A 24,796-nucleotide genomic window follows, 5' to 3' on the forward strand; every position below is an offset into this window, starting at 1 on the left:
ACGTATTACATTTGTTGTTTTCCCCTCAACCCATCATATTTTACATTTTTTTTATCATCTCTTGAACAGGTTCATGGGACAGAGTTAGAAAACTGAGAATGAATAAGACATCCATAACTACTTTTCTTCTTTCACTGTTTTCTAAAATCAAGAAGGGTTTGTAACTTTTTACTGCCCAACTCTTAGATCCTTCATTGAACTGCCTAAAAATGTCCTGTTTGTTTTATGAGCCTTCGTTAGATGGCAGAGTTTGACATGTTGATATTACATAGCTGTAGTTTTCAGTTTCTGGAAAGCAAATGAAACACTATTAACCCTGTGTACAGTGTCAACAGTTAAAGCAGATTGAAATGAAGTAAGCTATATTTCTGGACTGAACAAAGTTCTGTTTAGAATGTTTAAGTTTGTTTAGTGGATTCGTACTCAAGAGAAAGCATACACAGATTTTACTTTACAATGCAAACATGCTTCTGGTGGCAGCATACAGTAATTTGTGATTTTTTTTTTTTTACACTCAAGTCATGGAGGCTAGAAATGAAGAGAACCTTTTTTTTCTCTTGGCTTTTTTAGCACATGCTAAAAATCTCTTCCAAAAAAGTGTGCAAAAGCTTTTTATTTGATTCCTGTTAAAGTTGTTCTCACTGACCAGCATGAACTCAGGCAACTGAGCTCTAGAACTTATGCCAAAATTCTTTCGACAATATATCTCTTCTCTTTCCATGTCATACAAAGAGCTTCTGGCAAAGTGATTGAATCCTTTAAAGTTTAACCTAAGAATTAATATCAGCAGATTAAACCTATTGAAGATTTAAAGGGTTACCACTCACTAAGGACTTTAGCCACCACATCTGAAACCCTTTCCTCTCAAGTGCCGTGTTCTATGGAACACTTCACATTTTGGCCCAAAGTATGTAAAGAGGTCTCATGTGCTATAGGAGTGAAAAACAGTCTTTTCATAAAACAGTATTTATTTTTAATTTTGTGACCACTATTTTAGAAACTTTATTTAATATTTTTAATGTTTTCATTCATTGCTTTAGTTATCTATGAAATAGGCTTTTATGCCCTCATTTTCTTCGGATAGGGCTTGGTGTTGTTTTATTGATAGTCTTCAGATTTGTTGCTCAAAGCCTAAGAGTCCAGCTTTTTAGAAATAATTTTCACACTGGCATTTCTAGCTAGTGATTTTTTTCTTCCGCTTACCTACTGAAGCACATTTATATATTTCTTTATGGCAAAACCAAAAAAACTTTAGTTGTGGTCTGCCTGGTATTACCATAGCACCTCAATATCAAGGGTAGGGATTCTGATTTCTGAATTATTAGTTAACCTACCACATTAAAACAAATTAGCAAACAAGAAATCATGTTAACTTGTGATTATATATCACTGATAATACATCAAGAGATTCTGCAGCTATTTGAAAAGCATTTCTAAAATGTATTGGTGGAAAATTACACTGTGCTTAATGACTGATTTTTTTAAAAAAACAAAACTGCTAGTCCCTTAATGTCCTGTTTGTCAAGTGTGTATGCACACATTTACTTAAATCAAGGGACTCAATGATTCTTTTATTTTAACCGTCTTTTATTGTTACTTTTAAAAGGAAACTAGCTTTAGTAGTGGGTTGCCCTATGTGTTTTCTCTTTTTGCTCTTAATATATCATTGGTTTTTGTGTGTGTGTATGTGATTAACTTTCAAAATTCATCATGACTTGAAGTGCAAGGACAGATCTAGATGTTTGTTTACCAAGCTATGTGACTTTTCCCAAAGGATCTGTACTTTATTTCCTTACAACAGCTTGAAAACCATTATTTTAAATCTTATATCACTGTGTCTTGATCTTTTTTACATTGTGTGCCATAGGCTTACCCCTGGAACGACAGAGCACCTTCATTTTTGGACAACTACTGTAATGATTTTTTTTTTTTTTAGGAAAAATGGAAGGTGCTGGGGTAATAATGGCCAGTCAACAATTATGTAAAAGACTTCAAAAACTATATAGTTGTCAGTTGATGAATTTGTTATATAGTAAAATGTATGACTTTGTATGGGTTTCTTCAACCCTTTCTCTGCCACTGGCCACCAGAATAGCACTTTACCTTTTGGTTGGCTAGATAAGTGGCTGGCTACCTATTTCTCTCACTGTGGTGTGATTGGCTGAACAATCTTTCCTTAAAAACTGAAATGTAATTTGAAGTCACATGAAAAATCACATTGTAAACCTCCAATATTTTGATTCTCTATCCATTTTTTTGTCACATGCTGAGTAAAAGTGCCTTACAATGTAAAAATTGTACAGTACTTATGTTCCCAAGTAGCATCATCATCATCTGGGTAGTAATTACATTGTGGTATCAATATTTAGGAAAACGTACCTCAGCAGTGTATTTACTGTACATCTCTTAAGTCCTTAACTGTAGTTTTAATAAGCATGACATTATTTGATGAGTATATAACATTTACATCATTTCAAAAAATACTGCCATTACTGTCTTTTATGCATATTTTAGCTTGAAATTTTGAAGCGTCCTTTCCTTTTTTCCTTTTTTTTCTTTCTTTTTTTGTTATTAATATTAAACAGTGTAATCTTTGCAAGCGTATATTGAAGATTATTCTGGAGCATTTATTGCCTTACCAGAAATGTTAGTAAGAAATGTTCTTTAGTGTAGAAAGATAGACTTGAGTTTCTATACTTTAATAAGAGCTCTTTGTTCCTGGGGTGGGGGTGGGGGTATGAATTTTATTTTCATCTCACTTTATTAAAAACCCACGACTGAAGAAAATTTTATTTCAAAGGTCAGCAATTTTAGAATTTCAGATAGTACTTGCTCAGGAGTACCTGCTACTCAAGATATTAAGAGAATGACAAGTTATATAGATCTACTGTTGAATCAGAATCTATGTACTTGAACATATGTGTGAAACATGAAATACTGCAAAGCAAAACAATAAGTATCCTGGATGTTGTTGTTGCTTTTTTTAAAAAGCACTTAAGTTAGACCAAGGTATACAATTTTGTTCTAACAGACAATTTAGGTTAAGTGTAAAGATAAGGAATGCATTATGGGTCAAAATCAAACATTCCTCTCATGTTATGTATATTTTGTTACTGTTATATTGGCTTTATTTTCAGAATTGTAGTTTGTAGTATTAGTTTTCTTTTATTGGTATTCTTGCATATACTATTCATTCAATAAATGAGTTATGACTTTCATATATTTGTATGTCTTTTTTGTGAAAACATAATGAAGTTGATTTGATAATAGCAATTGCTGTGTTTCTTTTAGTCTTGCTTTACTTAAGGGTGAAGGGCCTAGTTTGCTTAATAACTAGTTAAACAAGTGTATCAGAGAAAGAAAACTGAATTTCAGTTCATTTCAAAGTTTCACAATAAAAGTTTTTCATGGAAAGAAACAGCAATCAAATTTTTAAGTACAACAGAACTAACTAATTATGTCTTCATTCATTTTATTAAATGGCTCAGGTATCCAAAGATTAAATTGGGTTCTCTGGAACCTAGTTAGAAGGTGATTTTGAAAATAAACTAACTCCAAAATGCCTAGTAAATTTATCTGATTGGTAATAGGAAGTCAAGCCTAATATCCTTGTAATATAGGACTTCTACCATATGGATTTAAATTTATCCCCATTACCATGGGCAGCTTACTTGGTATACCGCTCATATTTTCAGGTGTTCATATCCAGGGCAGAATCCAAAATTTTAATTAGTGGAATATGCTTATTCCATACACATAGTTCCTAACCTGCATTCCTGTTCAGAGAAAAAAAGAGTCAAATAACTGGTTCTGATTAATGCCCTAACTATAGAATGTAGAATTTGCTTTAGTACAGATGTTATCTAGTACTGCCTGGGGTTTGTGTGTGTATGAGTGTGTGTTTAAAATCCATTATTTAGTCTCATTTTAATTACTGCAATAAAAATGTGCGGAGGGAGAATTATGTGGTTTTCTTTAGTTAATTGAGACTACTGACAGCTGTTTTTCTTTAGCTGCTGTCATCAGTAATTGCTGAGGTTATTCCAAAGCATAAACCTGGTAGAATTTTCTAGAAAAAAAAATATCTGACCAATGAATGGCCAGTCCTTTTTTTTTTTTAAAGAGAAAACCCCATACCCTCTTACATTTATGTCTTTGATTCCTTGGATGTGAAGGCAAAATGCTGCTTTATTTATTGGCCAGTGTTATGTAATTTTGCCTTTTTTCAGATAAGGAAGTAACTGGACATTTAAAGACAGAAGGCAAAAATTTATACTTGTTTTTTATTCAGAAGATGAAAACTATAAAATACCAGTTCCCATGAAAGATAATAGTGACACTTTAAAGTGTTACACTGTAGCAGACATATTCTGCAAAAGGTGGTCAGAGTACTGAAGTCAATCTACTAGACCTGGGTCCATAAACAGCCAAATTATAGTTTTTTCTACACTTCTTTCTGACTATAAGTGTTTTTATATTGTGGTGAAAGCAGTGGTGGGGACATAAGGATGGTGTAGATGGGCAAGGAGTTAACTAGATCTGTTGTGTGAATGACAGAACCTAATAAAGAGGCTTATGTGAAAAATAATGTTGGGGGTGTTTTAGTTTGCTAAATGCTGCCAATGCAAAAAATACCAGAAATGGGTTGACTTTTATAACTGAAACATATTAGGGTAAAAGCTGACAGTTCCGAGGCTGTGAAAATGTCCAAATCAAGGCATCAGCAGAGATGCTGTGGTCAGCTGCTGGATCCTGGACTCCTGCCACGTGGCAAGGCACAATGGTGGGTCTGCAGGTCTCTTCTCTGCTTTCTCCTCCAGGCTCACTTTCTCTCTGAGCTCAGCTGTGGACAATCAGGCACAATGGCTCTCCTCTGGCTGATCTCTTCAGCTTCGAGCGCCATGATTCCAGCCTTCGGCCTTTCTCTCAGCCTCTTGGGATTTCTCTGTCTTTTCTGCAGCTGTAGGAGATCCTGGAGTCCTCTCTCACATGGCCCGGTAAAAATCGCTGCTATCTTTCTCTGTGTGTTTCTCCTTTCAGTTCTCCTCTTATATAAGATGACTCCAGCAAGAGGTCAAACCTCACTGATATAGTTCAGTCAAAGGCCCTAAAGCGAGCTAATCAAAAGGTCCCTTAACTGAATCTAACCAAAAGGTTCCCACATAAAATAGGCTTACATGCACAAGAATGGGTTAGCATAAAAAAATAATTTTCTGGGGTCCACAGAAGACTCAAACCAGGACATAGTGGATCACCTTTGAAATAGGACTCGAGAGGACTAGATAGTCAAGGAAGTATGGGGGGGGTGGAGACAGAAATATGTACTTTAATATGGACCCTGGATTTAGAGCTGTCATTTTGATTCTATAATAGTGATTTATACAAAAGGATAAGGATTTCTATTTCTGAGTATTTCTTTAGGTCAGAATTATTTACAGATTGTTTTATTTATGGAAGTAACATACAGCCATAAAAAGGAACAAAGTACTGAAAACATGCTACAATGTGGATGAACCTTAAAAACATGCTAAGAAGCTAGACACAAAAGGCCATCATACATTGTATAATTCCATTTATATGAAATACCTGAAATCGGTAAGTCCACAGAGACAGAAAGCAGATTAGTAGTTACAAGAGACAGGGAATAGGGAATGGGGAGTGACTGCTAATGGGTTTCTTTGGGGGGTGTTAAAAATGTTTAGATAGTGGTGGTGTTTGCACAACAATGTGAATATACTAAAAACCTTGTATATTTTAAAAGGGTAAATCTTTGTTATGTGAATTTTACTTCAATAAAAAAGCATGATCGTTCTATAAAATTGAAACTGGGCAAAAGTAGGTAAAGCAAAATGTTAAAATCCCTCCTCCACAGTCATACTTTCCAGAATTATTTGATATGTGTGTATCCTTCTAGGTACTTCTGTACATATAAAATATATACACTTCTCATTTTTTAGCCTAAGTAGGATGATTCATGCTATACCTATAGTTCTACAACTTTTTTTTTTTCCACTTGAATAGCATTCCAAGATGTCAGTACATCTAGATTTCTCACATCTTTAGCAACTCAATATTTCATTGTATGGATGAACTGGAATTGTTCCTATGCAAGTAATTTCTTAGGCTAAATTTCCAGAAGTGGAAGTGATAAGTAAAGAGTAGGTACATTTAAAGCTCTGATAAAAATTGCCGTCCAAAAAATTTGTACCGATTTAAAAGCTCATCTACAGGGATTGAGTGTGCCTGCCTTCTCCACTCCAGAAGAGTAATTTTTAATGAAAACAGCTATGGTACCTTTTTTTTAAAATCATATACACTCTATAGAAATTTCTGTGAAGCTTTGTTTTTGTTTTGCAGCCCATATAAACTATATCTCAAAGTGGAGTATACTCCAAGGTATAGATCCAAAAGAATTGAAAACAAGTACTCAAACAAATACTTGTATGCACTCTTGTTCATAGGAGCATGGGTGGAAATGAAACAACCCAAATGCCTATGGACAGATGAAAGGATACACATTGTATATATGTACAATGGAATATTATTCAGCCATATGAAGGAATACACGTGACTGTGTGGGAGAACCTAAAAAACATGCTAAGTGAAAGAAGCCAGACATAGAATGTCATCTATTGTGTGATTCCATGTACATGAGCTTCCCAGAATGGGTAAATCCATGGAGACAGGAAAAGATTGGTGGTTGCCAGGGGTTGGGGGGAGGAAGGAATGGGGAGTGACTCCTTAATGGAATCGGGGTTTCCTTTTGGGGTGATGAAAATGTTTTGAAACTTGGTAAAGGTGGTGGTTGCAAAAAAATAGTGAATGGACTGAAGGCCACTGAATTGTACACTTTACAATGGTTAATTTTGTGTTGAGTGACTTTCACCTCAATTTCTTTTAAAGTTTCAAGTGAAATATGAAGTATCTTTGGGAAACTGGACACTTTTTGTGGAAAGGTTAAGTCCAAGGTTTTGTTTCACGTGCATTATTAACAATAGTAGTCGGTGAATCATTTCCCTTTCACCTACTTTCTGAAAAGTAACAGGTTGCTCATTGCCAGATGTGGCTGCTTCTCTCTGTGCAGGGTCATATGTGGTTCCATTCAGTGTGAGGCCGTTAGGTGCTGTTTTGTTGAAGAGCTCCTGTGACCTTTATCTGTTGTGTGAAAGTTCTTATTCCCAAAACCATGATTGTGTGTCTAACGACTGGGCAATTACATAAAAAAGAAGATAAAGCCACTTGAACTTTTCCCTTTTCAACTAATTGTTCTGTCCTTCTACGGATAAACCTAAGACTAACTAGAAAAACTTACTGGATTTACACATAATGCTTTTTGCTAGAAAATGATTTTTTTTTTCATTTAGTAATTTCAAGCAACATTTACCCGAATGTCTGAAAATAAATGGTTGGTAAAAAAAAAAAACATGGATACTCAGTTATGCTGACCAGTCAACATGGAAGTGTCTAAGTGAAGAATAAATTGAGCACAGTCAAGGATGAATTGATGTTACATCATGAAAATTATTTTTTTTCTAATCTCAGAATCACATTTTGAGCTAATTAAGTATTTATAACATTGGCCAAACAACTATTTTCTTTCAAAAGACTTAAGTCAGATGTATAATGTTTAAAAAAAATTTGATGGTGTGCCATTAACCCAAATTTTAATTCTTTTCCCTTTCCTTTTTTTGTGTTTATTAAACATGCTATTTATTAAGCAGCAAAATAGGATGACTACATTAGAGAGTTTGTTTATAACTTACAACTGCTGGTCCTGGAGACTGCCATTATTTTCATTTCCCAGGCTAGCCAGACAATTTAATACAAAGGCTTATTTTCAAACATTCCTGATTCTTCAGTCCAATAGGCTTATGTTCTATATTTAGTATTGATTTAGTATTACCAGGAAGCAGTAATTCTTTGGACCCTGGTCTCATATGTTCTTGGTTAGAGAGCAAGCACAAAAGATAAGCAGTTTCTGAAAGTTTGCAGATCAGAGAGCTGGAATTTTGGCTTTCTCCTCAAATACAACATTTTTTCTGGACAGCCCTTAGAAGATTTGTAATTAAGCATTTCAACCTATCCAATGCACCCAAACCGCTTAGGGCAGTCAACCAGTATGATGGGGTGGAGGTGCTGTGGAATAGGGTGCAGAGACAGGGTTAAAGAAAACATATGTTGCTTAAGAAAAAGCCTTCACAGATAGTCTTTCTTCCCTAAAGGAGGCAGGGCAGGGGAGACAGCCTTTACTATGGTCTTTGGAGCAATTAATGTCTGGGACTGGTTCTTTCCATGAAACTTGGATATGCAGCAGCATTTGTTGGTTGCTTTGTAGACTGACACAAAACCTGCAGCATGCACCTCTACCCCCCCCCCCCACACACACACACTTTGGCATTCTCCTGGAAGCTTTCTTACCTTAATTTCCGTATCTGTCCCACCTCTTCAAGACCACTCCTTTTCTGACCCTTCTCCCTACCCCTAAAGTAAGCGTTCTAGTCTTTGTCATCTTGTGTTATTCTCACTTGTCACCACAATCTACTACAGCTGTCACCTCTGTGTTCTGCTCATGAGTCTCAATCCCTCTCCACAATCTGCTGACCACTCAAACTAAATTATCCGGACCTGAATTTATCTATTTATCATTGTTAATCACACCATCAGTCAATAAAGTCACAATTGGTCTGCTTTGTTTTCCAGATCCAGCCACTTGCTGAATCCCTGAGAATCTCTCTGTCCTTTGACTTGTGTGTGTGTGTTTTTTAGAGTTTATTTATTTATTTCTCCCCACCCCCTCGTTGTTTGCAGTTGCTGTGTGCTGTCTTTAGGAGGTACTGGGAACTGAACCCTCTCTGATGTGGGAGGGAGGTGCGTAATTGCTTGAGCCACCTCTTCTCCCTGCTTTTTTGTGTCTCTCATGTTTTTCCTTCTTGGGTCTCTCGTTGCATCAGCTTACCGCATGTGGCCGTCACATCAGGTTGCTGTCTTGCTCGTTTTCTTTAGGAGGCACCAGAAACCCCTGCTCCCTGCTTTGTTTTTGTCTCTCATGTTTTTCTTCTTGTGTCTCTTGTTGTGTTACCTTGGTGTGTCAGCTCGCCACTCCTGCCCATTGTGCTAGCTCACTGTCTTTAGGAGGCACTGGGAACCGAACCACAGACCTTCCGTGTGGTAGGCAGGAGCTCAGTTGCCTGAGCCACATCTGCTTCCCCACTCTGTCTTTTGAATCCATCCTGTCCATTTTACTGTGCTAGTCACTTTGGATTCTACTTTAAAAAACAAAAACAAAACATTTTTTGCCTAGATTCCTAACTTATGCTACCACTGTATGCCCATGTTCATCAGACTTTCAGTCCCTTTGTTTTTTTCACCAGGCATTTCTTGGCCTCACTTCCTTAACTCCTCAGTCTGGATAAGGTGTTTAATCACCTCCACTGCATTTTGACACCGCTGGCCTCAACTTCCCACTTCTCTCAATTCTCCTCCACCTTTTTACTTCCTATAGCAGTTTGATATGCTTCTTGAATTCCAAAAACAGATATTAGATTGTATTTGTAAACTAGTCTGTACCTGGGCATGACTAAATTATGATTAGGGCTTTCATTGGGCCACGTCAATAGGGTGTTGAGTCCCTGCCCCCTTAGTGGGTGGGGCCTCATAGATAAAAGACATGGCAAAGGACAGAGTTGGAGTTTTGATGCTGGAGTCTTGAGCTGTATCCTTGGGAAATAAGTGCACAGAGGAGCTTGGTCATGAGGAAAGAGAAAACGCCCTGGGAAGAGAGACAGGCCATTCACCTGAGAGTCTACAACTAGCCTTGTGGAGATAACAGAGGAGCTGAGCTGGAAGAGAAGCAAGCCCCAGGAAGGGAGGAACCCAGGAAGCCTGAACCTTGGCAGATGTCAACAGCCATCTTGCTCCAACACGTGACAGTAGACTTTAGAGGGAAGTAACTTATGCTTTATGACCTGGTAACTAAGCTTCTACCCCAAATAAGTACCCTTTGTAAAAAACCAACCCATTTCTGGTATTTGGCATCAGCACCCCTTTGGTTGACTAATACACTTCCCCTCTGCCTTCACTTCTCTCCACACTGGGGAAGATGGCTTGTTGTGGTGGCAACAATACAGATTGATGCCACCACAGATTTTTGGTGTTCAGTCTTAGGTTCTTCACATCATTCTTCAATCCTTTTACTTACTTGTCTTTCCCTTTATACATAGAGATGATTCCAAACATAATCATCTGGATTCTAGGTTGTGGTGGCCTGGGTTCAAATACCCATGAAACCTTGGATTCCAAGTTACTGAACCTCTCTCAGCCTCTGTTATCTTTTAAATGTAGATAAAAATATTACTTGCACTTATAGACTTGTAAGGATTAAAGGAGAGGTGGCACAGGGTGAGCACTGAGTCAATTTTGACCAATATGATAATGAACTCACTGTTTTATAGAGAAAATTGAGGCATTGGATATGAATTACTTCAGTTTCTGGCCCCTGTCCCCCAAGTATCTGCACACTTGTTTCCAGTCTCTGCATGTTCAAGGCCCTTTGTACCTCTGTACCTCTAATCTTTTCACATCCATCATCTCATTGAAAAATAATTTCCTCGCACCTCTCTCTCCAACCCCTCCCACTTTACTTAGTTTCTCCCATCATCCTGTAACCATGCTCAAGACTCTCCCATTCCCCAATACACTGTCCATTGAACTTGTGCCCCTTTCTAGCTTTTACCCTATTTCTCTCCTTTTCTCATTTAATTTTCTTGAAAGTCAGGTCCTCACTCCTTGTCTCCATTTCTATATTTCTATTGCTCCTTGCCCTACCCACTGCACTTGCTTCTGTCCACACCACTCTACTCTCACCTACATGAAAACTGCTCCAGCAACATTCACCAGTGACTGTCGCTAAAGCCAAACGGTGTTTTCACTTCTGGTCATACTTGACTTCTTGACTGTATGTTCCTAACAGTCCAAGCATTGTCACAGGATTTTCTGTTAATCTGTTTTTGCAGATGACCCAGGAGTAGGAGTGACATATTAAATAACAGGCCAAGATTGAAAGTCTTTCAGTCTACTGGGACTCTACATGGACTATCTATCCCCATCTCCACCAGTAGAGATTTGAGAGGGAGCAACACAAAAACTAGTCTTGTCTTGGTGTTTTAGTTTGCTAGGCTGCTGAAAGCAGATACCATAAAATGGATTGGCTTTTTTTTTAACATTTTAAATTTAATTTCTGTTGTTACAGTGTAATTTATCAAAAACAACATTTTCATGCAAACAGTATAGAAATCTGTGACTGATCATGAACCTTTATTCAAGCTCTCAAGTCATAACGTGTGAGAGGAAGTACAATGGTATATTTGATTTCATTGTCTTCTTTCATGACAAAGGTAATAACATGAATAATGGCATCATCTACAAAAATTATTTTCTCTACGCTTAGTGGTAGAAATGAGCCAACAAGTATTTGTAGACAAAAGCATATGTATGTACTTTGCTTTTTTTTCCATTTTAAAAAATTATTGGTTTTGTATGATCTATGTATCCTGTAAAAAATAAAAAAATTTAAAAAAGTATTGGGAAGCAGATGTGGCTCAAACAATTGGGCTCCCATCTACCATATGGGAGGCCCTGGGTTCGATTCCCAGGGCCTCCTGGTGAAGGTAAGCTGGCCCACACGCCAGCCTGTGCTGCAGAGAGCTGGCACAGCAAAATAATGCAACAAAGCAAGATGCAGAGGAGAGAGGAGAGACACTGAGAGACGCAGCAGACTGGGGAGATGAAGTGGCTCAAGTGATTGAGTGCCTCTCTCCCACACCAGAGGTCCCAGGATTGGTTCCTGGTGCCTCCTAAAGAGAAAAGCAGACATGGAAAGCACACAATGAATGGACACAGAGCAGACAGCAAGTGCAAAAACAAGGGGGGTGGGAATAAATAAAATCTTAAATTTTTGAAGTATATCATTCATACATAAACAATAAGCGTATAGTAGAAGTTGTGAACTTACAAAACAAACATACATAACATCAACAGGGTTCCCATACATCACGCCACTTTCAATTAGGTTGGCTTTTACCCATGGGAATTTTTTTAACAAATCAGTTTTATTGTTACATATTAATAAAGCATAAATCCATCCAAAGTGTACAATCAGTGGTATTTAGTGTATTCACATATTTGTGCATTCATCACTTTAATCATTCTTAGAGCACTTTCATTTCCATAATTGACAGAAAACTCATCACCTCTCAATCCCTCTATGCTTCCCCTGCCGTACATAGCTGATATTCTTTTTCCTTCTCTCTAGTATACTTGTATTTATATTTTGTAAAAAAGCATTACATATGCAATAACACCCGAATTCATGTTTTACGCGAGGTTGTACTATGACACAGTCCCATGTTATAGGTTTTAGTTTTCCTTCTAGTAATATACATGACTTTAGACTTTCCCTTTCAACCACTGTCATACCAATAAGAACACTACTAGTTATAAGCAGCATGGTATGCTTTCACAATTTCTATTCACTTCCAAAAATTTACAAACAACCTTTTAACCAGTTCTGCACAGATTAACCCTCAGCTTTCCATTACCCTCCTATTTTCTGGTGACCTATATTCTAATGACTAACTCCATGAGTTTACACAATGTATTTAGTTCATAATAGTGCAGTCATCCAGTATTTATCCTTTCGTGGCCAATGGGAATTTATTAGCTTAGAGTTGTAAGGCTGACTGCCAGTGGTCATTTGGTCCTCTGCCACATGGCAAGGCACATAGCAGTATCTGCTGGTCTTTTCCTTCTCTTACGGGTTTCCTTGCTTTCAACTTCTTGCTTCCATGGCTCGCCCTCTCGCTCACTCTCTCTGTGTTAATCCTGTTTATAAAAGACTCCAGTAAGAGGATGAAGACCCATCCTGAATGAGGTGGTCACACCTTAATTGAAGTAGCCTCCTCAAGATTTCCTACTTAAAATGGGTCCACACCCACAGGAATGGATTAACTTTAAGAACGTGCCTTTCTGGGGTACATACAGTTTCAAACCATGACACGCCATCCTGTGGATCCCAAAAAGACATGTTCTTTCCATATACAAATACATTCATTCCATAACACTATCCCAAAAGCTTTAAGTGATTTCCTTAACTTTCTAAATACAAAGTTTCATCAAAATGGGTTATAGGTGGTCTGTCCTGGGGCACAATTCCCCTCTGGCTGTGGACCTGTGAAACCCAGAGAACAAGTTATTTGCTTCTAATATACAAGGGAAGGACAGTCGTAGGATAAACATTCCCATTCCCATAGGGAGAAATTGTAAGAAAAACAGGGACCACTGGTCCCAAACGATTCCGAAACCCTGCAGGGCAAACTCCATTAGCTCTTAAGTTTTGAGAGTCTTCTATTGAATGATGTTTTCTCCTCTGGACCTGATGGAGCAGCAGCCCCACCCCTTATGCTTGTGCAGTGGCCATGCCCTCCCCCAAATACTGGGGTGGAAGTTCCATCCCGGTTAAGCATCAGGATGGTGGCAAGACTCGACTCCACCCTTGTCAAACATTGGGGTGGTGGCCAGCCTCCACAATGCCCCAGGCAGCTGAGAAAACGGATGGTAATACTCTTCCTGAACAACGGGTCAGAAGGCCCACCCTCTCCAAGTGCTGGGGAATAATCATTTCCACACATATGGGTGGTCTCACTATCTAGTCTGAGAAGTTGTCATTGGTGCAGACCTCAGCTTCCATGATTCTGGCTTTGAAGTCATTTTTTCCTTCAGTCTGTCCCTTTTACTCCAGGCTGGCAGTGGTTCCATTCATACAGATCTTGAAGAAAATACCTTATCAGTTTCACATGGGTCCAAACCAACAGACAAAATCCTTTCTGGATAACTTCACTTCCAATCCTGATTTGCACTGAAATGGTTGAGTGGTTCCACGTTCAGTTAAACCCTCATATGGAGAACTATTCTCTGAGGACTCACTTTCTAGAAACTCAGAATTTTCCAAACCATCAGTTTCTGGTTTCTTTGTGCCCAGGAGTTCAGTTCTCAACTTACCTCTTTCCCCTCACGTTTTACTATAAGCTGCAAGGAGAAGCCAGGCTGCACTTTCAACACTTAGCTTCTAAATATCCTCAGCTAAATATCCAATGTAATCATGGTCAAATTCTGCCTTCCGTCTGTCATCAGAGCTCAATTTTGCCAAGTTCTCTGCAATTTTAAAACAAGGATCATCTTTCTTCCAGTTTGCAATGACACTTTCTAAAGCCTCATTCGAAGTAGTTTTAGCGTCCATATTTCTACCTACAATATCTTCAATGCAATCTAAGCCTTTTCTACCAAGCAACTCACAATTCCTCCAGCCTCTACCAATTACCAAATTACAAAGCCATTTCCACATTTTCGATATTTGCAATAGCAGCACCCTACTTCTGGCATCAAATCCTTTTCAGTTTGCTAAGCTGCTGAAAGCAGATACTGTAAAATGGGTTGGATTTTCACAAGGGAAATTTATTAGCATATAGTGGAGAGGCTGAGAAAAATATCCAAATCAAGTCATCCTCAAGACAATGCTTTTTTCCTCAAAACTGGCTGCTGGCAATCTTTGGGTCCTTTATCACATGACAAGGCATGTGGCAGTGTCTGCTGGTCTCTCCCTTCTCTTCCGGATTTTTTGCTTTCATCTTCTTTCTTCTGTGGCTTTCTTTCTCTGTGTATTCATCCTGTTTTAAAGGACTCCAGTAAGAGGATTAAGACCCATCCTGAATGAGGTGGTTCACACCTTAACTGAAGTAGCCTCATCAAAATTTCCTACTCACAATAGTTCCACACCCACAGGAATGAGTTAACTTTAATAACATTCCTTTCTGGGGCATATATAGTATATATTTTCAAACCACCACACTTAGCACAGGAAAGGCACCCCCCCCCCCCCCAGATTTAAGGGTGGAGTAAATGATAGGCACCACAGAGATAGAAACAAAAAAAAAAAGGTGGAAGAGAGTTGAGAGAAGTGGGAAGTTGAGGCCAGTAGTGTCAAGATGTAATGAAGGTGATAAACCAAATTGTTTGTGAAAAATGCCAGGTAGTAAAGACAGCTCAAAGTTTTAAGCAAAAAAGCACTTGCATAGGGAGCGGGTGTGGCTCAGTGGTTTGAGCACCTGCTTCCCATTTACGACGTCTCAGGTTCAGTCCCTGGTACCTCCTAAAAAAATTCACTTACATAGGTATACAAAATTTTTACTAGTTCCCTGCTGTACATAGCTGCTATTCTGTTTCTGTGTCTCTAGTTTATTTGTTTTATGTTTTGTAAAAACAGTCATATATGCCATATTACTCATATTTCACATGGGGTCTCAGTATGTTATACAGTCCCATGTTATATTTTTTAGGTTTGCTTCTAGTAATATATGTTGGGGCAGTTTGGTATTATTTATGAATTCCAAAAAGAGATACAGAGTATGTTTGTAAACTGGTCTGTTCCTCTGGGAGTGATACCCTTTGTGTTAAATTCAAGGGGTTTATGTTTACTTGAGTAAATCAAGATTAGGACTTTGATCCAAACACATCATTAGGGTGATTCAGGGTTGAGTCCCCACCCTATTGGTGGGCTGTATAAAAGGACACACACAAAAGAAGCAGACACAGGAATAGAGAGCTCCATAGACATGGCAGAGGAGAGAACTTGATCCTGGGGCCCTGGAGAGAGATGAGCCCATTTGCCTGATAGTTTGAAGCTGAAGAGACCAGAGCCCTGAGCAACTAAGAAGACCTGGAAAGAAACAAGTCCTCCAGCCTACAACTGAAATTGGAAGAAGCTGGGCCCACAGAGCCTTAAGAGGAAGAGGTAGGCTGAACCCTCACAGACATCACCTGCCACCTTTTTTTTCTAATTTTAAAATTTCTAAATTTTTATTTGTCTTTTTTTTTAAAGATACATAGATCACAAAAAATATTACATTAAAAAAGATAAGAGGTTCCCATATACCCCACACCCTATCTCCCTGACCCACCATCTTGTTTCAACACGTGACAACAGACTTTGGTGAGAAAAGTAGCCTTGAGTTGAACTATTTAGGGCCTTGTAACTGTAAGCTTTTACCCCAAATAAATACCCTTTATAAACAGATTTCTGGTACTTTACATCAGCACTCCTTTGGCTGACTAATAAACATGTCCTTAGACTTTTCCTTTCAACCACTGTCATACCCGTATAACACTGCTAGTTATAAACACTATGGTGTGCTTTCACATTTTCTATTCATTTCCAAAGTTACAAACAAACTTATTATCAATTCTGCATAGATTAACCCTCAGCTTCCCATTCTCTACCCTCATTCCGTGTTCTGGTGACCTATATTCTAATTATTAACTCCATGAGTTAACAGAATATATTTAACTCATAATAGTGCAATCATACACTATTTATCCTTTTGCATATGGCTTGCTTTACTCAGTGTAACATCCTCCAAGTTCATCCATGTTGTCATATGCTTCATGACTTCATTTTTTCTTACATCTGCATAATATTCCATCATGTGTATACACCACACTTTGTTTATCCATCTATCAGTTGGTGAACACCTGAGTTGTTCCCATCTTTTGGCAATTGTGAATAACACTATTATGAACATTGGTATACAGATGTCTGTTCCTGTCACTGGTCTCAGTTCTTCTGGGTATATAACTAGTAGTGTTATTTCCAGGTCACATGGCAAGTCTATATTCAACTTCCTTAGGAACTGCCAAATAGTCCTCCAAAGTGGCTGTACCAATCAGTAACTCATCATCTCTCTATATCTCTCTACATCCTCTCCAACACTTGCAGTTTTCCAACTTTTAATAGTGGCCATTCTAATAGATGTGAAATACATTATTGTAGTTTTGATTTACATTTCCCTAATCGCTACTGATATTGAACATTTTTTCATGTGTTGTTTTGTTTTTTATTGCCATTTGTATTTCTTCTTTGGACAAATGTCTATTCAAGCCTTTTGCCCATTTTTTAGTAAGGTCATTGGTCTTTTTATTGTGTACTGTAGTATCTCTATATATCATGGATATTAAACCTTTACAGATATGTGATTTCCAAATATTTTCTCCCTTTAAGTTGGCTGCCTTTTAACCCTTTTAACAAAGTCCTTTGAGGTACAAAATAGTTTAATTTTGACAAGGACCCATTTATCCATTTTTTCTGTTGCTGCTCAAGACTTGGATGTAAGTTTTAAGAAACTACCACCTACCTCAAGATCTTTAAAATGTTTTCCTACATTTTCTACTAGGGGTTTTGTTTGTAGCTCTTATATTTAGTTCCTTAATCCATTTTGAGTTAATTTTTGTATAAGGTGTGAGATAGGGGTCCTCTTTCTTTTGGATATGGATATACAGTTCTCCCAGCACCATTTATTGAATAGACTCTTCTGGCCCAACTGGGAGGGCTTGAAAGCCTTGTCAAAGACCACTTGATCATAGATGTGAGGGTCTATTTCTGAGTTCTTGATTGAACTCCATTGCTCAATCTGTCTTTATGCCAGTACAATGCTGTTTTTACCACTGTAGCTAAGTAATGTGATTTAAAGTCAGGAAGTGAGATTCCTACAACTTCATTCTTTTTAAAGTCATTTTGTCTATTCAGGGCCACTTACCCTTCCAAATAAATTTGAAAATTGACTTTTCCATTTCTACCAGAAAAGTTGTTAGGATTTTTATTGGGATTGCATTGAATTTGTAAATCAGTTGGGGTATAATTGACATATTAATGATATTTAGTCTTCCAGTCCATGAACACAGAATGTCCTTCCATTTATTTAAGTCTTTTATTTCTTTTAGCAATGTTTTGTCATTTTCTGAATATAGGCCTTTATGTTCTGTTTAAGTTTATTCCTAAATATTTGATTTTTTAGTCACTATTGTAAATGGAATTTTTTTTCTGATCTCCTCAGAATGTTCATCAGTAATGTATAGAAAAGCTATTGATTTTTGTGTATTAATCTTGTATCCCGCCACGTTGCTGAACTCATCTATTAGTTCTAATAGCTTTGATGTGGATTTTTCAGGAGATTCTAGATATAAGATCATATCAGGGAAGCAGATATGGCTCAAGCAATTGGGTTCCTATCTACCATATGGGAGGTCCAGGGCTCAATTCCTGGGGCCTCCTAGTGAAGGCAGTCTGGTCCATACTGCAAGTGGGCCCGAGTGGAGAGCTGGCCCATGAAGGACTACTGGCCTATGTGGCAAGCTGGCCCAAGTGGAGAGGTGGTGCAGCAAGATGATGCAACAAAAAAAGAGACACAGAGGAGAGACAATAAGAGACACAACAGAGCAGGGATCTGAGGTGGTACAAGCAATTGAGCGCCTCTCTCCTGCCCCAGAAGGTCCCAGGATTGGTTCCCAGTGCCACCTAAAGAGAAGACAAGCAGACACAGAAGAACACACAGCGAATGGACAGAGAGCAGACAAGAGGGGTGGGGGAGAAATAAATAAATCTTTTTTAAAAATCATGTCATCAGTGAATAGTGCAAGTTTTACTTCTTACTTTACTATTTGGGTGCCTTTTATTTCTTTATCTAACCTAATTGCTCTAGCTAGACCTTCCAGCACAATATTGAATAACAGTGGTACTGCAAGCAGCTTTGTCTTTTTCCTGATCTCAGCAGGAAATCTTTCAGTCTTTCACTGTTGAGTACAATGCTAGCTATAGGCTGTTCATATATGCACTTTACTATATTGAGAAAGCTTCCTTCTATTCCTACTTTTTGGAGTGTTTTTTTTTTTTTACCCAAAAAGCATGTGGTATTTTGTCAAATGCCTTTTCTGAACCAATTAAGAGGACCATGTGATTTTTCTTCTTCAATTAATGTGGTTTTTAACACTAATTTTCTTGTGTTGAACCACCCTTTCATACCTGGGATAAAACCCACTTGATTATGGTATATAGTTCTTTTAATGTGCTTTTTGATTCAGTTTGCAGGTATTTTTTGAGGATTTTTGGATCTATATTCATTAAAGAAATTGGTCTGTAATTTTCTTATTTTCATAATATCTTTATCTGGCTTTGGTATTATGGTGATGTTGGCTTCAGAGAATGAGGTTGGTAGCATTCTTTCATGTCAGTTTTTGGAAGAGCTTGGGCAAGATTGGTATTAGATCGTCTTTGAATGATTGGTAGAATTCCCCTGGAGGCCATCTGGTCAAGAGCTTTTGGATGACTCTTTCAATCTCTTTATTTGTGATTGGTTTTGGATGACTCTTTCAATCTCTTTATTTGTGATTGGTTTGCTTAAGTCTTCTATTTCTTCTATGGTCAGTGTAGATTTTTTGTGTCATTCTAGAAATTTGTGCATCTTGTCTACACTGTCTAGCTTTTTGGGGTACAGTTGTTCCTAGTATCCTTTTATGATCTCTCTTATTTCTGTGGGATCAGTGGTAATGTCATCCTTCTCATTTCTGATTTCATTTATTTGCATCTTCTCTCTTTTTTTCTTTGTCAATCTAGCTAAGGATTTGTCGGTTTTTCTGATCCTCTCAAAAGGCTAACTTTTGGTTTTGTTGATTCTCTCTATTGGTTTTTTGTTCTTGATTTCATTTATTTCTGCTCTGATCTCTACTATTTCTTTCCTTTGGCTTGGTTAGGGATTAATTTGCTATTCTTTTTCTAGTTCCTCCAGGTGTGCCATTAGATATTGAATTTTAACTCTTTCTGGGTTTTTTAAAATGTAACCATTGAAGGCTACAAATTACCCCCTCAGCACTGCCTTTATGGTTTCCCATAGGTTTTGATATATTGTGTTCTCATTTTCATTTGTCTCAAGATATTTACTGAATTCTCTTGCAATTTCTTCTTTTACCCACTGATTATTTAGGAGTTTGTTGTTTAATCGCCATACATTTATGAATTTTTATTTTTTCTGTCCATTATTTCCAGCCTCATTCTATTATGATAAAAGAGAGTGTATTGTGTAATTTCATTCTTTTAAAATTTATTGAGACCTGTCTTGTAACCCAACATATGGTCTATCCTGGAGAAAGGTCCATGGGCACTTGAAAAGAATGTATATCCTGCTGTTTTGGGGTGTAATACTTTTTAAAATGTCTGTTAGGTCTAGTTTATTTATCATATCATTCAATTTCTCTGTTTATTTATCCCCTATCCAGATGTTTTATCTAATACTGAGAATGGTGTATTGAAGCCTCCAAATATTATTGTAGAAACTTTAGTTTTGCCAGTGTGTGCCTCATCTATCTTGGGGCACCCAGGTTAGGTGCATAAATATTTATTTAGTTATTTCCTTTTGGAGAAGTGCCCCTTTTATTAATATATAATGACCTTCTTCATCCCTTGTAACAGTTTTGCATTTGAAATCTATTTTGTCCAATATATTATCACTACACCAGATCTTTTTTGATTACTATTTGCATGGAAATTCTTTTTCCAAACTTTCACTTTCAATCTGGTTGTGTCCTTATATCTGAGGTGAGTTTCTTGTTGACAGCATATAGATGGCTCATATTTTTTATCCATTCTATTAGTCTATGGCTTTTGATTGGGGAGTTCAAGCCATTATCATTCAATGTTATTACTGTAAAGGCATTGCTTTGTCCATTTTATCCTTTGACTATCCGTTGTCATATCTTACTATTGTCTGTCTTTTTTACCCTTCAATTTACTCTTCCTAATAGTCTTCATTTCTACACTCTTCTCCAAGTCTCTTGCTCTTGTTTTTTCTTTTCAGGTTGCACATTCCCTTTAGTGTCTCTTGAAATTCTGATCTTTTGGTGACATACTCTCAGTTTTTCTTTGTCTGTGAAGACTTTAAACTCATGCTCATTTTTGAAAGACAGTTTTGCTGGATACAGACTTCTTGGCTGGCAGTTTTTCTCTTTCAGTCAGTACCTTATATACATCATACCACTTTCTTCTCTCCTTCATGGTTTCTGATAAGAGGTCGGCACTTAATCTTATCGAGTTTCCCTTGTATGTGATGCTTTGCTTTTCTCTTGCTACTTTCAGAATCCTCTTTTTCTCTCTGATACTTGACATTCTGAGTAATATGAGTCTTGGAGTGGGTCCTATTTGGATTTATTCTGTTTGAGGTGCATTGTCCTTCTTGGAGATTGATATTTATGTCTTTCATAAGCGCTGGGAAGTTTTCAGTCATTATTTCCTTAAATATTCTCTCTGCCCCCTTTCCAATCTCTTCTCCTTCTGGGACACCAAAAAAGCATATGTTTGTGCATTTCACATTGTCATTGAAATCCATGAGACCCTGTTACATTTTTTTTAACTTTTTAAAATTGAAGTTTATCATCCATAAACAATAAGTGTATAGTAAAAGTTATTAACCTACAAAACAAACATGCATACCATCATACAGGCCTACCATACATTACCCCACCACCAATACCTTGCACTATTGTGAAACAATTGTTACAAAGTATGAAAGATCATCATCAAAACATTACTACTACCTATAGCCAATATCTTACATTAGGTGTATTTTTCCCCAAACTACCTGGTTAAACTGACACCCTGTATAATATTATATACTTGCTATAGTTCATGAAAGAATATTCTAATATTTATTTATTTAACCACAGTCTATCTTCCACTAAATGATTCATTTAGTTATACAGTCTCATGGTTTGCAAAATCCATTCAAAATGAACACTCAGTAGCTCTCATATTTTTTACACATTTAAAAAATTAAAGGTAACAGATCACACAGAACATTACATTGAAAAACATAAAAAGTTCCCATATAACCCACTCCCCACCCTCCATTCCCATCATTTTTGTAAATTGTATTTTTTGAAGATATGTACATCACAAAAAATGTTATATTAAAAAACATGAGGTTCCCATATACCCCCCTCCCCCACCTCACTCCTCCCTCACCAACAACCCTTCCCCATCATTGTGGCACACTCATTGCACTCAGCAAACACATTTTGGAGCACTGCTGCACCACATGGATAATAGTTTACTCTGTAGTTCACACTCTCCGCCAGTACATTCAATGGGTTATGGCAGGATATATAAAGTACAGGATTTGAGGCTGTGATATCATTTAGGACAACTCCAAGTCCCAAAAATGCCCCCAAATCACATCTCTTCTTCCCTCTCCCTGCCCTCAGCAACTACCATGGCAAATTTCTCCACATCAATGCTACAATTTCTTCTATTACTAGTCACAATAGTTTTATAGTAGAATATCAGTAAGTCCACTCTAATCCACATTTTATTCCTCCATTCTCTGGACCCTGGGAGGGTGATGTCCTCTCCACCTCTAGATCAAGAGGGGGCTTTGATTCCCCATGGATGATGGATGCAGTTCTTCTGTTTGCAGTTGTAGGCACTCTTGATTCCCTGGTGTGGTGGTTGACCATCTTCACCTCCCTGTTAGCTGACCTGGGTAAGTCCAACGAAGCAGAGAGTAGCAGGTGCAACTCTGCTGAGGCTCAGGGCCCAGCTGGCACATGGTCAGTCCAGAGATTCAAGTCCCCAGAGTATACACCATCCCTAGCACCAACCACAGGTTCAGTAAAAGTGAGAGAAGAGGCATGTGTAGAAAGGTCACATCTGAGCCCAGCTCCATCACCACACTCAGGAGCACGAATTCCAAAGTAGGACCCACTGACATGGCATAGAACTCCAAATCCATCTGCCATGACCATATGCCCTGTGGGTCTCTGTAGCCTTCAGGAGAACCAGTACCTAGGGTTGTATCTACTTTGGATGTTTCTGGGGTCCTGCTGAGGCGTGTGTAAGCACGACCCCTCTGATGACCTCCTGACTCTTTTTTGAAGACTGTTAGCCATATAAACTCTTTGTCTTTGCCATTTCCCCCTTTTATTCAAGGTCAAAAAGGAGTTTTTAACACATGATCCTACATGTAGGCTGAGATATTCTGCTTGTCTGAGTTGACCCTGTTATTCAAGGTCTCTTTCTAGTTGCATCACCAGTTAGTGATTGGTAGTAATCCCTCAGCACCAGGGAGGCTCATCCCTGGGAGTCAAATCCCACACTGGGGGGAAGGTAATGCATTTGCATGCTGAGTTTGAGTAGCTCTCATATTCATCACAGAGATGTGCTGTCATCACCTCAGTTTTAGATTTTCATTACTCCAAAAAGAGAAATCCCATATCCACTTATACACCCCTAGGAAATAGAATATGGATTGAGAATGGGAGCTGAAGCTTAATGTATGTAAAATTTTAACAGTGTTTATTGTAAATGTGTGGAAATGAATAGAATTGATGGTTGTATTAGTCAGCCAAAGGGGTGCTGATGCAAAATAGGTTGGTTTTTATAAAGGGTATTTATTTGGGATAGGAGCTTACAGATACCAGACCATAAAGCATAAGTTACTTCCCTCACCAAAGTCTATTTTTGCATATTGGAACAAGATGGCTGCTGACATCTGCGAGGGTTCAGGCTTCCTGGGTTCCTCTCTTCCTGGGTCTTGCTTTTCTCTGGGTTCAGGGTTCCCCTCTTCCTGGGGTTCCAGCTTAAGGCTTCAGCATCAAACTCCAATATCAAAACTCCAACATCAAAAACCCTTAACTCTGTCCTTTGCCATGCCTTTTATCTGTGAGCCCCCACCCACCAAAGGGTGGAGACTCAACATCCTACTGGCACAAGAGGTTTACATAATTACTTAATCAAGTAAACCTATGAATCCAATATAATCTAATATGCTCAGAGGAAAAGATCAGTTTACAAACATAGTCCAATATTTCTTTTTGGAATTCATCAATAAGATCAAACTGCTAAAATGGTAATATAATGAGTATAATTAATATATATAGTGGGTATAATAGTGATTTTTTCCATTCTTTTCTCCTTCTTTTATCCTGTCTTCTAGTTCAGATGTTCTGTCCTTGAAATCACTAATTCTGTCTTTTAACAATTCAAATCTGCTATTATGTGCCTCTAGTGTATTTTTAATCTCATCCATTGTGTCTTTTATTCCCATATCTCCTTTACTTTTCTTTACAGGCTTTCAAATTTTTCTTATTCCACCCACTGTTTTTATAATATCCTTTTTATCTTTAACCATATTTTCTTTCAATTCTTGAATTGACTTATGAAATTTGTGGGATTATCATTGATTAGTTGTCTTAAATCCTGTATCTCAACAGGTTATTTGGCTTATTCCTTTGGCTGGACCATCTTTTCCTGTTTCCTAGTATGGTTTGTAATTTTTTGCTGATGTCTAGCATCTTAATATGTTGTTGAATTTACTCTGATGGTCAGTTACTCTTCTTTGCCTTGTGGGTTTTTTTTTTTTCATGGCTCTTCTTTAACTTTTGGTTCAGCATATTCTGTGTCTTTAAAATTGCCCAGCTTAAATTATCAAAATTGCACCACAGGGAATGGATGTGGCTCAAGCAGTTGAGCTCCCACCTTCCACATGAGAAACCCCAGGTTCAGTTCCCTGTGACTTCTGAAAAAAAAAAAAAATAAGCAAAGCAAACAAAAAACCAACTCACGGGAGCCAATGTGACTCAGTGATTGAGCACCGGCTTCCCACATGTGAGGTCCCAGATTCAATCCTGGGCCCCTGGTACCTCAAAAAGAAAATTGGTCCATGGACTCACTAATACGGCATAGATTTTCTCCCATGGGGTTTGGGTTCTGAGAGACCTTGTAGTTTCCTGGCTGGCCAGCAGATGATGCTTGTTGGCAAAACTTTCCTCGGAGGTGTTTCTTTCACCCTCTTTGCTGGTGTTTCTGATCTGTGCCAAGCCAAGATTCAAAGCAGGTTCTGCTGGCCTAATTCACTGCAGAGAAAAC

General features: G+C 37.9%; 1 protein-coding gene across 8 annotated transcripts in view; it reads left to right on the forward strand.

The window, feature by feature from the left end:
• PHF6 (PHD finger protein 6) overlaps positions 1-3,218 on the forward strand; it is a 55,124-nt gene extending 51,906 nt beyond the window's left edge. For 6 of the 8 annotated variants that reach the window (XM_058291554.2, XM_012517941.3, XM_012517942.3 and 3 more), the window contains one exon: positions 70-3,218. The gene's annotated coding sequence lies outside the window, so the exon portion shown is untranslated. The remainder of the gene's footprint in view (positions 1-69) is intronic. The other 2 variants (XM_058291556.2, XM_058291553.2) reach the window with 2 other exon arrangements.
• The last annotated feature ends 21,578 nt before the right edge of the window (positions 3,219-24,796 follow it).

This window comes from Dasypus novemcinctus, chromosome X (genome assembly GCF_030445035.2).
Source record: "Dasypus novemcinctus isolate mDasNov1 chromosome X, mDasNov1.1.hap2, whole genome shotgun sequence".
NCBI classification, from domain to species: Eukaryota; Metazoa; Chordata; class Mammalia; order Cingulata; family Dasypodidae; genus Dasypus; species Dasypus novemcinctus.